The sequence below is a fragment of the Aotus nancymaae genome, unplaced genomic scaffold (genome assembly GCF_030222135.1).
Source record: "Aotus nancymaae isolate 86718 unplaced genomic scaffold, 86718_ANA_hifiasm-v0.15.2.pri h1tg000155l, whole genome shotgun sequence".
Classification (NCBI taxonomy): Eukaryota; Metazoa; Chordata; class Mammalia; order Primates; family Aotidae; genus Aotus; species Aotus nancymaae.
Genome location: NW_026988570.1, coordinates 5,239,165 through 5,251,923, shown reverse-complemented (window position 1 = coordinate 5,251,923; position 12,759 = coordinate 5,239,165). Strand labels below are relative to the sequence as shown.

Genomic DNA, 12,759 nt, shown 5'->3' with positions numbered 1-12,759 from the left:
TCCCAGTTTCAATATTATTGGTTGGATGTAGTAATGACTATTGGCTCTTCCAAGCATGTAAACATAAATACACCAGAGAAGGCAGAAGGTCTATTTGTATGAGAAATATTATTGTTTGGTCCAACTATTTTGTTATTTTTCTCCAAAAATATGACAACACGAAAAAGTAACGTGAAAGTGCCAAGAAATTGATGTTTCATGGCAAAGCCAACAGTCTCTGGAATGCTTAAATCATGTTACATAGAGCTGTCATTTCCTTCTCCCTGAGCATCTGTAGGTGGTGCATGAAAGCAGTTGAGTGTAATATAATAATGATTTTTCATAGGTCTTTCTGGATGGATCTTTCTCACTCATCATCAAACTCTATAAAAGTGCCTGGTGATATTTTAGGTCCTGGAGTGTTTTGATTATTTTTTATAGAACTTTATAGCCGAAGCATTGGGTTTCTAACACTTTCACAACAAAGAATAAAATAGTTTGATTATTTTATAAAAAGTTTGAGATGAGCTGGTTTAGGGCATTGATAATCCTAGGAAAACATTGCCTGGCTTCTATAGGAATATCTTTACAATTTGGGGTATATGGGCTGCCATTTTAAGGCTTAAATCTGAGTTTCAATCTTAAGGAGGGATTTCAGATGTGGATCATTGATTACGGGAAGAATTACATATGTTTTCAGACTTCTGACCACTTTTCACATGATAGTCATTATTCTTGTTCTTTCTCAGGGTCTTTATCTTCATCATCATCAATATCATTATAGCTGACATTTACTGAACATTAGCAATGTGGTAGGCACTGCAGGAAGAGTTTTCATGTGTCTACTCATGTAATCCTCAATGAAACCTTAAAGATGAGTAAGGTCATTGCCCACTTTATAGATGAAGGAACATAAACAGGAGGATGAGGTTAAGTAACCCAGGATAACAGGGCTAGGGAGCACTGCTCAGGATAGAAGTTCAAGATATTTGTCTCCAGAGCACTCCCTTAACTTCTGTATGCTGCTGTTTCTTCATTTCTTTAAACCTGATATCTCTGCTAAATTATGTGTGATTATTTCCTCTATACGAGAAAACAAGTCACAGAAAGAGGAAAAGCCTTTCTAAGGATATAGGGCCAGCAAGTAGAAGGCTGGTCTCTGTGGGCCATTTGCAATCCCTGCATTGCCTTTCACAGTGCCTTGCACACACTCTTAGTGTCTTGTGTTTTTCTGTGTTTTGTCTTTGGCTCCAGTGTGTAATGATTTTCACAACATTTGTCCAAGAACCATATAGTCTTTTGGTTTGTTTGCTTGTTTGTAGGAAAAAATGGTTTTGTACATAGGATGAAGCAATATAAATTCAAAACTTATAGATAAGGGTTAGCTCTATTACTCAACTCTTTAAAAAGTTTATGTGAATATCTAGTCAAAACCATAAAATATTGCCCTTGAAATGTTACCTATACGAATTTCCAAGGAGACCACAGGACTGTACACTGTCCTAGAATGTCCTCAGAAGGCTCTGGCATTGATCAGGTAACAGTAAAAACCCCAGAGTCCTTTCTTTCAAATAGAAAAGGAAAGCAGAGGGACAGAAGCTATTCAAACTTCATCTTCTTTCCTTGTGGCTTATGGTCACCTCCTCCTCCTCTGCCTTCTCGGAAGCAGCCTCACCCTCCAAAGCCTCCCCAGCCTCTACCACCAAATCCTCCTTGGCCTCCTCTACCACCACCTCGTCTTCCAAAGCCACCTCTGCCTCCACCGTGACCCCTGAAGCCACCTTCACCCTTAGGTTTGGCACAGTCCAAGGTAACTTCATTTCCATCAACTTCACCATCTTCCATGGCCTCCTTGGCAGCTTTGGCATCCTCCTCACTGTTGAAGTTTACAAAGTCAAACCCTTTGGAGGACCCAGTTTCCCAGTCAGTGACTATCCTTGCCAGAACAGAGCCATCAAATGACCCCTTTAATGTCTCTTCAGTGGTATCCTCAGACAGGCCTTTGACAAACAGAGATTTGGATGGCTGGCTTCTGGCATTAGGTGACCCCCTGGGTCCTTGCAACTCCAGCCTGATGACTCTGCCCTCAATTTCCCTTTTATTATAGGAATTTAAAGCTTCTTTAGCATCTTCAAATGAAGCAAACTCTATAAATGCATACCATTTAGATTTGCCAGTATGGTTCTGGGGTGCTTTGATAAAAGTTGCTTTCTCAAGTACTTCCGGAAGAGTTTCTTCTGTTGCACTGTAGGAGAGGTTGCTTAAAACCGAGTTTTTGATTCAACACTACAAGTGTTATTCTTTCCACCTCTATAGTCTTGATTTTCACCTTTCTCTCCAGTATAATACAGGGAAATAGATCGCCCATTGATCTCCATTCCCTGCTTTTCTTCAAAGGTTTTCTCTGCATCAGCTTCTGTCTTAAATTCAATACAAGCAATCCCTTAACTTTTCCCATCCTTGCTGACTAATCTGATCTCTGCAGCATCTTCAAACACTTTTTTAAATTCATCCTGAGTGACTTTGTAAGGGAGATTTTTAGCCAAAAGTGTTCTCGCATCTCGCTCTTTCTTACTGTCTTTTCCTTTTGGTTTCTCTAGTTTAATTTCATTGCCAAGACTTTCAAACCAGTAAGTTCCAAGGCTTTTTCTAGGTCTTCAGCAGATTCAAAATCCACATAACCAAATTTCTTAGTCATACGAATTCTGACATCCACAACAGCAAGCTCATGTTTAGCAAAAACATCGCTGATACCAGTTTTTAATTCAGGAGCAGATTTGTTAAAGTTTAGGTTTCCAACAAAAAGATTGAAAGCTGTGGTCGGTTCTGTGCTTTCCACTTTCTGTTTCTTGGCTTCAGGAGCTGCTTTCTGTTTGGTCATTTTCTTCTTTCGTTTTCCAGGTGCTTCTTTGACAGGCTCTTACTCATCTTCTTCCTCCTCTTTCTTATCATCTTCATCATTGTCATCTTCATCCTCATCATCTTCGTCATCATTATCTTCATCCTCATCCTCATCCTCATCATTCTCTTCTTCATCTTTATCCTCAGCTACGTTCTTGGCTTTCACAGGAACAGCTTTTGCAGCTGTCTTTCCTTTGGCTGGCATAGTCTCCATAGCTTCCTCTTCAGAGTCGTCATCTTCATCATCCTCATCATCCTCATCATCTTCATCATCTTCATCGTCCTCATCCTCTGAGGTAGAGGCAGCAACTGCTGCTTTCCCCACTGTTGGTTCAAATTCATCCTCATCCTCATCCTCGTCATCCTCCTCCTTCTCATTGTTCTCTTCCTCCTCTTCATCACTGTCTTCCTTCTTGGCATTCTTGCCATTCTTTGCCCCCTTGACTGGGATGGCAGCACTCTTCTTACCAGGAGTTGCTACCAATGCTTTGCCTGGTGTGGCTCCCTTCTTGCCAGGTGTGGCGACTGATTTGGCTGGTGTAACTGTCTTCTCGACGGGTGTTGCTGCTGCCTTTTTGCTTGGAGTGACAGCTGCTTTCTTCGCTGGTGTGGCAACTGCAGCCTTTTTTGTTGAGGAAACTACCACTTTCTTTGGTAGGGTTGCAGCAGCCTTCTGGCCTTTCTTCTGAGATATGACAACCTCTTCTCCACTGCTATCACCTTCTACATCTTCTGACATTTCCTCATCTTCACTATCTTCTTCTACCTCTTTTGGAGGAGGGGCCATTTTCTTGGGGTCACCTTAATTTTTTCCTGCCTTGGTTTTCTTATGAACGTTATTCCTTTAGCAGCAAGACAACCCCGCCCCTAAAAGAGGCAGCACAGCCACGTGGGGGTACCTGGTAGGCCACCACGTGCCCAAAACAAGGCGCAAAAAGCACGCGGCAGAGCCACCTCTGAGGCGCACCACGTGTCGGCTTGCCAGGCCGGGGCGGAGACTTCCCGAGTACAGCCGGGCCCCCCGACTAGGGCCGATGCTGCCATTTCCCACCCCAAGGCACCGGTCCTTCTGGAGATTCCAGGACCCTCACGGCACGGCCCACGTGGCAGGTGGCGCTCCAGGGCATGTGTGTCAGGAGTTGGGTTCCAGGCACGGCCCACGTGGCAGGTGGTGCTCCAGGGCATGTGTGTCAGGAGTAGGGTTCCAGCTCGTACGTGTCGCAAGAGTTTGGCCTAATCTCCCTACCCCAGGGCCCAGCACCCCCTCCTCGCCCTCAGTGACTCTGTCTCAGAACTATATAGTCTTCTAATGTTCTGGCCTTTTCAAGTGAAGAAATAGAGAATGTGACTGAATACTGAGACTCTTCTAAGAAGGATAATACCAAGTTTCTGATTCCATCAATAATTATTTGGTAGAATGTGTGACTAATGGTCCAGAGGGAACAGAAAGCTCAATTCCAGTTTGACTCCCTGTTTATTTCTGTGTGATGGAAAGTTGGTCATCAAATCAATCTCTGCTTGGATTTATACTGGTTGTGAACGGACACAGTTTATTACTTTCTTGATATTACTTTTTGAAATAATAAATAAGAAGAGTAAGGATTATCAACTGGTAGAGATTCATGAATATGTTTTGGACAAAATAATGACCTTATAACATTTCACTTCAACCTTCTTTCTGCAGAAAGTGAGATGAATATGACTTGCAGAGGTGTAGTGAGAATTAGTCTATACACCTAAGTTATAGAGCCCATGATTTGTTACTTAAGAGGCACTCAAAAATGGCAACTGCTGTTTGCTATCAGGAACCAATTGCCTCAGAGTGTAGGTTATCTAGTATCTCTGTCTTGAATACAAAGACTGAGTGTGGGAGAATGTTTATACACTTAAATTTAGCTTTCTAATGTTTTACTTTACAAACTCTCAAGCTCAGCTAATAATCCAGCTTCCCATTAGCTGGATAACTCTGAGGAAATAGGATTGTGTCCCTTTCTCTCTCAAATGCTGCTGTGAGGCACAAAGAATTGTGAACTGAGCATCTTACCAAGTGTTTTGCTCTAGCTGGATTATGTTGCCACCTGGTATAAAATAAGATGGAAAGCAGGCTTAACTTCCTACCACTGAATATCCCTGTGCTCTAAGTCAGTCTTTTCCAAAGCTGGGTGTGCACACTTCAGGGTGTGGAAAATTTTTTTCTTGATGTATGTATATTATATATATATTTCTATTTATGTCTATATGTTATGAAATCTTTACATCTTGCATATATTGATACATATACGTAACATAACATTGATATCAATTTGGAAATCTTTTTTCATTATTATATTATTTGTATATATTCTCCAATGTTATCTTTAATGATTTCATAGTGTTACATTATTTTAACTAGTTATAATTTATAACTAATTTCCTATTTTAAAAAATTGTAAGCAGCAGTCTATCAGGCCACTTAATTTTAGAAAAAAATTATAATAAATACTTCAAAGTATAATTATCTGCAATTGTAATTACTGAGTTGAAAGACTGCATAGATTATTTATTTTTTAAAGTTTTATGTACTAATGTAAAAGAAACATGATCAGTTGTTTTGTCTGCATTCATCATAGATATTTTTGTATGCATTGGATATGAAAAGTGTCAGAAGTTTTGAAACCCTGACAGATTATTCTGGGCAGAACATTTTCTTTTTTGACAGAATTGTTGGCTTCTTGGTCCTGTCTTTCTGCTTCATTGAACAGGAGTGCCTGTTCTGTTTGACTTCATCCATTTTGAACTCTCAAATGGTCACAACCTCTAAGGCAGAGTGACAAAAGGCCATCAATCAGCATAAACTGGTGCTCAGTCCACAGGTCTGATCCTGGGTTTGGAGAGACTGTCACTGGTCATTCCTTGGGATGTAAATTTGTCTTTTATACTGATGTAGCTAGTCCACAGGAAGCAGGTCATGGTGCATGGTAAAGATTCTAACATTAAGTGCATTTTAAAATGCCTGACACACTTGCATGCAGCTTGAATTTTGAGAGCACCCTGCTTTCTCCTAGAAATGCTGTTCATTAGTTAGTAGGTCAATATCACTCTTGAAAGTATTGATTTTCATTGACCATACAAGCATCCCTATGAGTCTCCTTGTAGAAAGAAACCATGCAGAGCTTGGATATTAATTTTGTGGTTGTCTTTAAAAAAATTATTATCTTTGAGCATTTGAAGGCTGAGCTGGAGAAGCAGCATTAAAATCAATGCCAAAGAGAAAAAGAACTTCTGGCTAGACCTTATGTTTGGTAATAGTAGAAGCAACTAAACAGCCTTTGTTTTGAATGAGTATAAAGAAAAATAAACAACTCCATCAAAAAGTGGGCAAAGTATATGAACAGACGCTTCTCAAAAGAAGACATTTATGCAGCCAACAAACATATGAAAAAATGCTCATCATCACTGGTCATTAGAGAAATGAAAATCAAAACCACATTGAGATACCATCTCGTGCCAATTTATTATTAAAAAATCAGGAGACAACAGATGCAGGAGAGAATATGGAGAAATAGGAATGCTTTTTTTTTTTTTTTTTTTTTTTTTTTTTGTATTAGTAGAGACGGGGTTTCACCATGTTGACCAGGATGGTCTCGATCTCTTGACCTCGTGATCCACCCGCCTCGGCCTCCCAAAGTGCTGGGATTACAGGCTTGAGCCACCGCGCCCGGCCTGCTTTTTTTTTTTTTTGCCATCATGAAACCTAAATTATTGCCTTTTTTCTTTATTATTATTATTATATTTTTTTTCACTTTTTTTTTGTTGCATTTTAGGTTTTGGGGTACATGTGAAAAACCTGCAAGGTTGTTGCATAGGTGCATACGTGGCAGTGTGATTTGCTGCCTCCCTCCCCTTCACCTATATCTGGCATTTCTCCCCATGCTATCCCTCCCCAACTCCCCACCCCCCCGCTGTCCCCTCCACTCCCTCCCAACAGACCCCCGTGTATAGTGCTCCCCTCCCTGTGTCCATGTGTTCTCCTTGTTCAACACCCGCCTATGAGTGAGAACATGTGGTGTTTGATTTTGTGTTCTTGTGTCAGTTTGCTGAGAATGATGGTTTCCAGGTTCATCCATGTCCCTACAAAGGACGCAAACTCCTCGTTTTTTATGGCTGCATAATATTCCATGGTGTATATGTGCCACATTTTTCCTGTCCAGTCTATCATCGATGGGCATTTGGGTTGGTTCCAGGACTTTGCTATTGTAAACTGTGCTGCAATGAACATTCGTGTGCATGTGTCCTTGTAGTAGAACGATTTATAATCCTTTGGATACATGCCCAGTAATGGGATTGCTGGGTCAAATGGAATTTCTATGTCTAGGTCCTTGAGGAATCACCACACTGTTTTCCACAGTGGTTGAACTAATTTACACTCCCACCAACAGTGTAAAAGTGTTCCTATGTCTCCACATCCTCTCCAGCATCTGTTGTCTCCAGTTTTTTTAATGATCGCCATTCTAACTGGCGTGAGATGGTATCTCAATGTAGTTTTGATTTGCATTTCTCTAATGACCAGTGATGATGAGTATTTTTTCATATGTTTGTTGGCCTCATGTATGTCTTCTTTTGTAAAGTATCTGTTCATATCCTTTGCCCATTTTTGAATGGGCTTGTTTGTTTTTTTCTTGTATATCTTTTTTAGCTCGTTGTAAATTCTGGATATCAGCCCTTTGTCAGACGGGTAGGCTGCAAAAATTTTTTCCCATTCTGTTGGTTGCCGATTCACTCTATTGACTGTTTCTTTTGCTGTGCAGAAACTGTGGAGTTTGATTAGGTCCCATTTGTCTATTTTGGCTTTTGTTGCCATTGCTTTTGGTGTTTTGGTCATAAAGTCCTTGCCTATGCCTATGTCCTGAATGGTTTTGCCTAGGTTTCCTTCTAGTATTTTTATGGTGTTAGGTCTTATGTTTAGGTCTTTAATCCATCTGGAGTCAATTTTAGTGTAAGGTGTCAGGAAGGGGTCGAATTTCTGCTTTCTGCATATGGCTAGCCAGTTTTCCCAACACCACTTATTGAACAGGGAATCCTTTCCCCATTGCTTGTTTTTATCAGGTTTGTCAAAGATCGGGTGGTTGTAGATATGTTGTGTCGCCTCTGACACCTCTGTTCTGTTCCATTGGTCTATATCTCTGTTTTGGTACCAGTACCATGCTGTTTTGATTACTGTAGCCTTGTAGTAGAGTTTGATGTCCAGTAGTGTGATGCCTCCTGCTTTGTTCTTTTTGCTTAGAATTGACTTGGCTATGCGGGCTCTCTTTTGGTTCCATATGAAGTTTAAGGTGGCTTTTTCCAGTTCTGTGAAGAAGGTCATTGGTAGCTTGATGGGGATAGCGTTGAATCTGTAGATTACTTTGGGCAGTATGGCCATTTTCATGATATTAATTCTTCCTAACCATGAACATGGAATGTTTCTCCATCTGTTTGTGTCCTCTCTTATTTCGTTGAGCAGTGATTTGTAGTTCTCCTTGAAGAGGTCCTTTACGTTCCTTGTTAGCTGTATTCTTAGGTATTTTATTCTCTTTGTAGCAATTGTGAATGGCTGTTCGTTCTTGATTTGTCTCTCTTTAAGTCTGTTATTGGTGTATAGGAATGCTTGTGATTTTTGCACATTGATTTTGTATCCTGAGACTTTGCTGAAGTTGCTTATCAGTTTCAGGAGATTCGGGGCTGAGATGATGGGGTCTTCTAGATATACAATCATGTCGTCTGCAAATAGAGACAATTTGACTTCCTCCTTTCCTAATTGAATACCCTTTATTTCTTTTTCTTGTCTGATTGCTCTGGCTAGAACTTCCAGTACTATATTGAATAGGAGTGGTGAGAGAGGGCATCCTTGTCTAGTGCCAGATTTCAAAGGGAATGCTTCCAGTTTTTGCCCATTCAGTATGATATTGGCTGTCGATTTGTCATAAATAGCTTTTATTATTTTGAGGTACGTTCCGTCGATACCTAGTTTATTGATAGTTTTTAGCATAAAGGGCTGTTGAATTTTGTCGAAGGCCTTCTCTGCATCGAGATAATCACATGTGGTTTTTGTCTTTGGTTCTGTTCATGTGGTGAATTACATTTATAGACTTGCATATATTGAACCAGCCTTGCATCCCCGGGATGAATCCTACTTGATCATGGTGGATAAGCTTTTTGATGTGCTGTTGCAATCGGCTCGCCAGTATTTTATTGAAGATTTTTGCATCTATGTTCATCATGGATATTTGCCTGTAGTTTTCTTTTCTTGTTGAGTCTCTGCCGGGTTTTGGTATTAGGATGATGTTGGTCTCATAAAATGATTTGGGAAGGATTCCCTCTTTTTGGATTATTTGGAATAGTTTCAGTAGGAATGGTACCAGTTCCTCTTTGTATGTCTGGTAGAATTCGGCTGTGAACCCATCTGGACCTGGGCTTTTTTTGGGTGGTAGGCTCTTAATTGCTGCCTCGACTTCAGACCTTGTTATTGGTCTATTCAGGGTTTTCACTTCTTCCTGGTTTAGGCTTGGGAGGAGGCAACTGTCCAGGAATTTATCCATTTCTGCCAGGTTTTCTAGTTTATGTGCATAGAGTTGTTTGTAATAGTCTCTGATGATGGTTTGAATTTCTGTGCAATCTGTGGTGATATCCCCTTTATCGTTTTTTATTGCATCTATTTGGTTGTTCTCTGTTTTCTTTTTTATTAGTCTGGCTAGTGGTCTATTTTGTTGATCTTTTCAAAAAACCAGCTCCTGGATTTATTGATTTTTTGAAGGGTTTTTTGTGTCTCTATCTCCTTCAATTCTGCTTTGATCTTAGTTATTTCTTGTCTTCTGCTAGGTTTTGAATTTTTTTGATCTTGCTCCTCTAGCTCTTTCAGTTTTGACGATAGGGTGTCAATTTTAGATCTCTCCTTTTTTCTCATGTGGGCACTTATTGCTATATATTTTCCTCTAGAAACTGCTTTAAATGTGTCCCAGAGATTCTGGTATGTGGTGCCTTCGTTCTCGTTGGTTTCGAAGAATGTCTTTATTTCTGCCTTCATTTCAGTGTTTATCCAGTCAACATTCAGGAGAAAGTTGTTCATTTTCCATGAGGCTGCACGGTTCTGGGTTGGCTTCTGAATTCTGAGTTCTAACTTGATTGCACTGTGGTCTGAGAGACTGTTTGTTATGGTTTCCGTTCTTTTGCATTTGCTGAGGAGTGATTTACTTCCAATTATGTGGTCAATTTTAGAGTAGGTGTGATGTGGTGCTGAGAAGAATGTATATTCCGTGGATTTGGGGTGGAGAGTTCTGTAAATGTCTATTAGGTTTGCTTGTTCCAGGTCTGAGTTCAAGTCCTGGATATCCTTGTTAATTTTCTGTCTCGTTGATCTGTCTAATATTGATAATGGTGTGTTGAAGTCTCCCACTATTATTGTGTGGGAGTCTAGGTCTCTTTGTAAGTCTTTAAGAACTTGCCTTATGTATCTGGGTGCTCCTGTATTAGGTGCATATATATTTAGGATCGTTAGCTCTTCTTGTTGCATTGATCCTTTTACCATTATGTAATGTCCTTCTTTGTCTCTTTTGATCTTTGTTGCTTTAAAGTCTATTTTATCAGAGATGAGAATTGCAACTCCTGCTTTTTTTTGCTCTCCATTTGCTTGGTAAATCTTCCTCCATCCCTTTATTTTGAGCCTTTGTGTATCCTTGCATGTGAGGTGGGTTTCCTGGATACAGCACACTGATGGGTTTTGGCTTTTTATCCAATTTGCCAATCTGTGTCTTTTGATTGGGGCATTTAGTCCGTTTACATTTAGGGTTAATATTGTTATGTGTGAATTTGATCCTGTCATTTTGGTGCTAGGTGGCTGTTTTTCCCATTGGTTGATGCAGATTCTTCATTGTGTTGATGCTCTTTACCATTTCGTGCATTTTTGGAGTGGCTGGTACTGGTTGTTCTTTTCTATGTGTAGTGCCTCCTTCAGGAGCTCTTGTAAAGCTGGTCTGGTGGTGATGAAATCTCTGAGTACTTGCTTGTTCTCAAAGGATTTTATTTTTCCTTCACTTATGAAGCTTAGTTTGGCTGGATATGAAATTCTGGGTTGAAAGTTCTTTTCTTTAAGGATGTTGAATATCGGCCCCCCACTCCCTTCTGGCCTGTAGGGTTTCTGCTGAGAGATCTGCTGTGAGTCTGATGGGCTTCCCTTTGTGGGTAACCCGACCTTTCTCTCTGGCTGCCCTTAGTATTTTCTCCTTCGTTTCAACCCTGGTGAATCTGATGATTATGTGCCTTGGGGTTGCTCTTCTAGAGGAATATCTTTGTGGTGTTCTCTGTATTTCCTGGACTTGAATATTGGCCTGCCTTGCTAGGTTGGGGAAGTTTTCCTGGATAATATCCTGAAGAGTATTTTCCAGCTTGGATGTATTCTCTTCGTCACATTCAGGTACACCTATCAAACGTAGATTAGGTCTTTTCACATAGTCCCATATTTCTTGTTGACTCTGTTCATTTCTTTTTACCCTGTTTTCTCTAATCTTGCCTTCTCATTTTATTTCATTGAGTTGATCTTTGACCTCTGATATCCTTTCTTCTGCTTGGTCAATTCGGCTGTTGAAACTTGTGCATGCTTCACGAAGTTCTCGTGTTGTGTTTTTCAGCTCTATCAATTCGCTCATATTCCTCTCTAAGTTGTCCATTCTCCTTAACATTTCGTCAAGTCTTTTTTCAAGTTTCTTAGTTTCTTTGCATTGGGTTAGAAGATGTTCTTTTAGCTCACGGAAGTTTCTTATTATCCACTTTCTGAAAGCTGATTCTGTCATTTCATCACACTCATTCTCCATCCAGTCTTGTTCCCTTGCTGGTGAGGAGTTGTGCTGCCTTGTAGGAGGAGAGGTATTCTGATTTTGGGTGTTTTCATCCTTTTTGCGCTGGTTTCTTCCCATCTTTGTGGATTTATCCACCTATCGACTTTGTAGTTGCTGTCTTTCTGATTTTGGTAATTTTAAGCCTGCAGTAGCTTAACTCATAAACCCCCTTTTCTTCCCCCCCAGGTGTTCTGTCCCGAGGAGTTAGGGCTTTATGATTTTCTGCTGGCTTGCAATTGTTTTCCCTGCCCACAAGGTGGCAGCCTAGTCACACTCAGCCTGCAGAGGCTTTGCTGAGCTGCTGTGGGCTCCGCCCAGCTTCCATGTGAACTTCCCTGCAGTCCTGTTTATATGGGTGTAGTTAGAACTGCTTCTGCTATGCTGGCCCGCCCCTGTAGTGATGGAGTCTCTGTAGTGGCGGGTTGTCTTGGTTATGGCAAATTGCCCTGGGAACTGCAGGGTGTTTCCCGGTGGGGGACGCCCCTCCTCCACAGAGCTGGACCGTCCCGGGTTCAGCCGTGTTTCCAGTGGCACCCTCTTTGCCCAGGAATCTCTTGGCTTGACTCCCTGCCTCAGCTCCCCTTGCTGGCCCAGAGGGGATCCAGTCTCGCTCACTCTGCACAAGGAGCTGCTCCTCCCTGCCCCAGGTGCAGGCCGAGCGGCCTTGCCAGTCCAACCAGCGGCGCTGGCAACCCGTGGAGCTCCTCCACCTGTGAATCTCCTGGTCTGTGGGCAGTAAAAATCCGCTGCCCTGTGAGCCGCTGCATCAGCCAAAGCAGTGGCTCTGAGATTCGTGGTGCGCCCTTGCCCGGGAGTCTCCTGGCTTGAATCCCTGCTTCAGCTCCCCTTGCTGGCTCAGAGGGGACTCAGTCGCTCTCGCTCTGTACAACGAGCTGCTGCTCCCCACCCCAGGGCGTAGGCCAAGCGGCCTCGCCGCTCAAACCAGCGTCACTGGTGACCCGTGGGGCTCCTCCTCCTGTGAATCTCCTGGTCTGTGGGCAGTAAAAAATCGTCTGGAAATGTGGCGTCC

General features: G+C 41.6%; 1 pseudogene; it reads right to left on the bottom strand.

Moving 5' to 3' along the window:
- Positions 1–1,578: 1,578 nt before the first annotated feature.
- Positions 1,579–3,924, bottom strand: LOC105732237 (nucleolin-like; annotated as a pseudogene).
- Between the last annotated feature and the right edge of the window lie 8,835 nt (positions 3,925–12,759).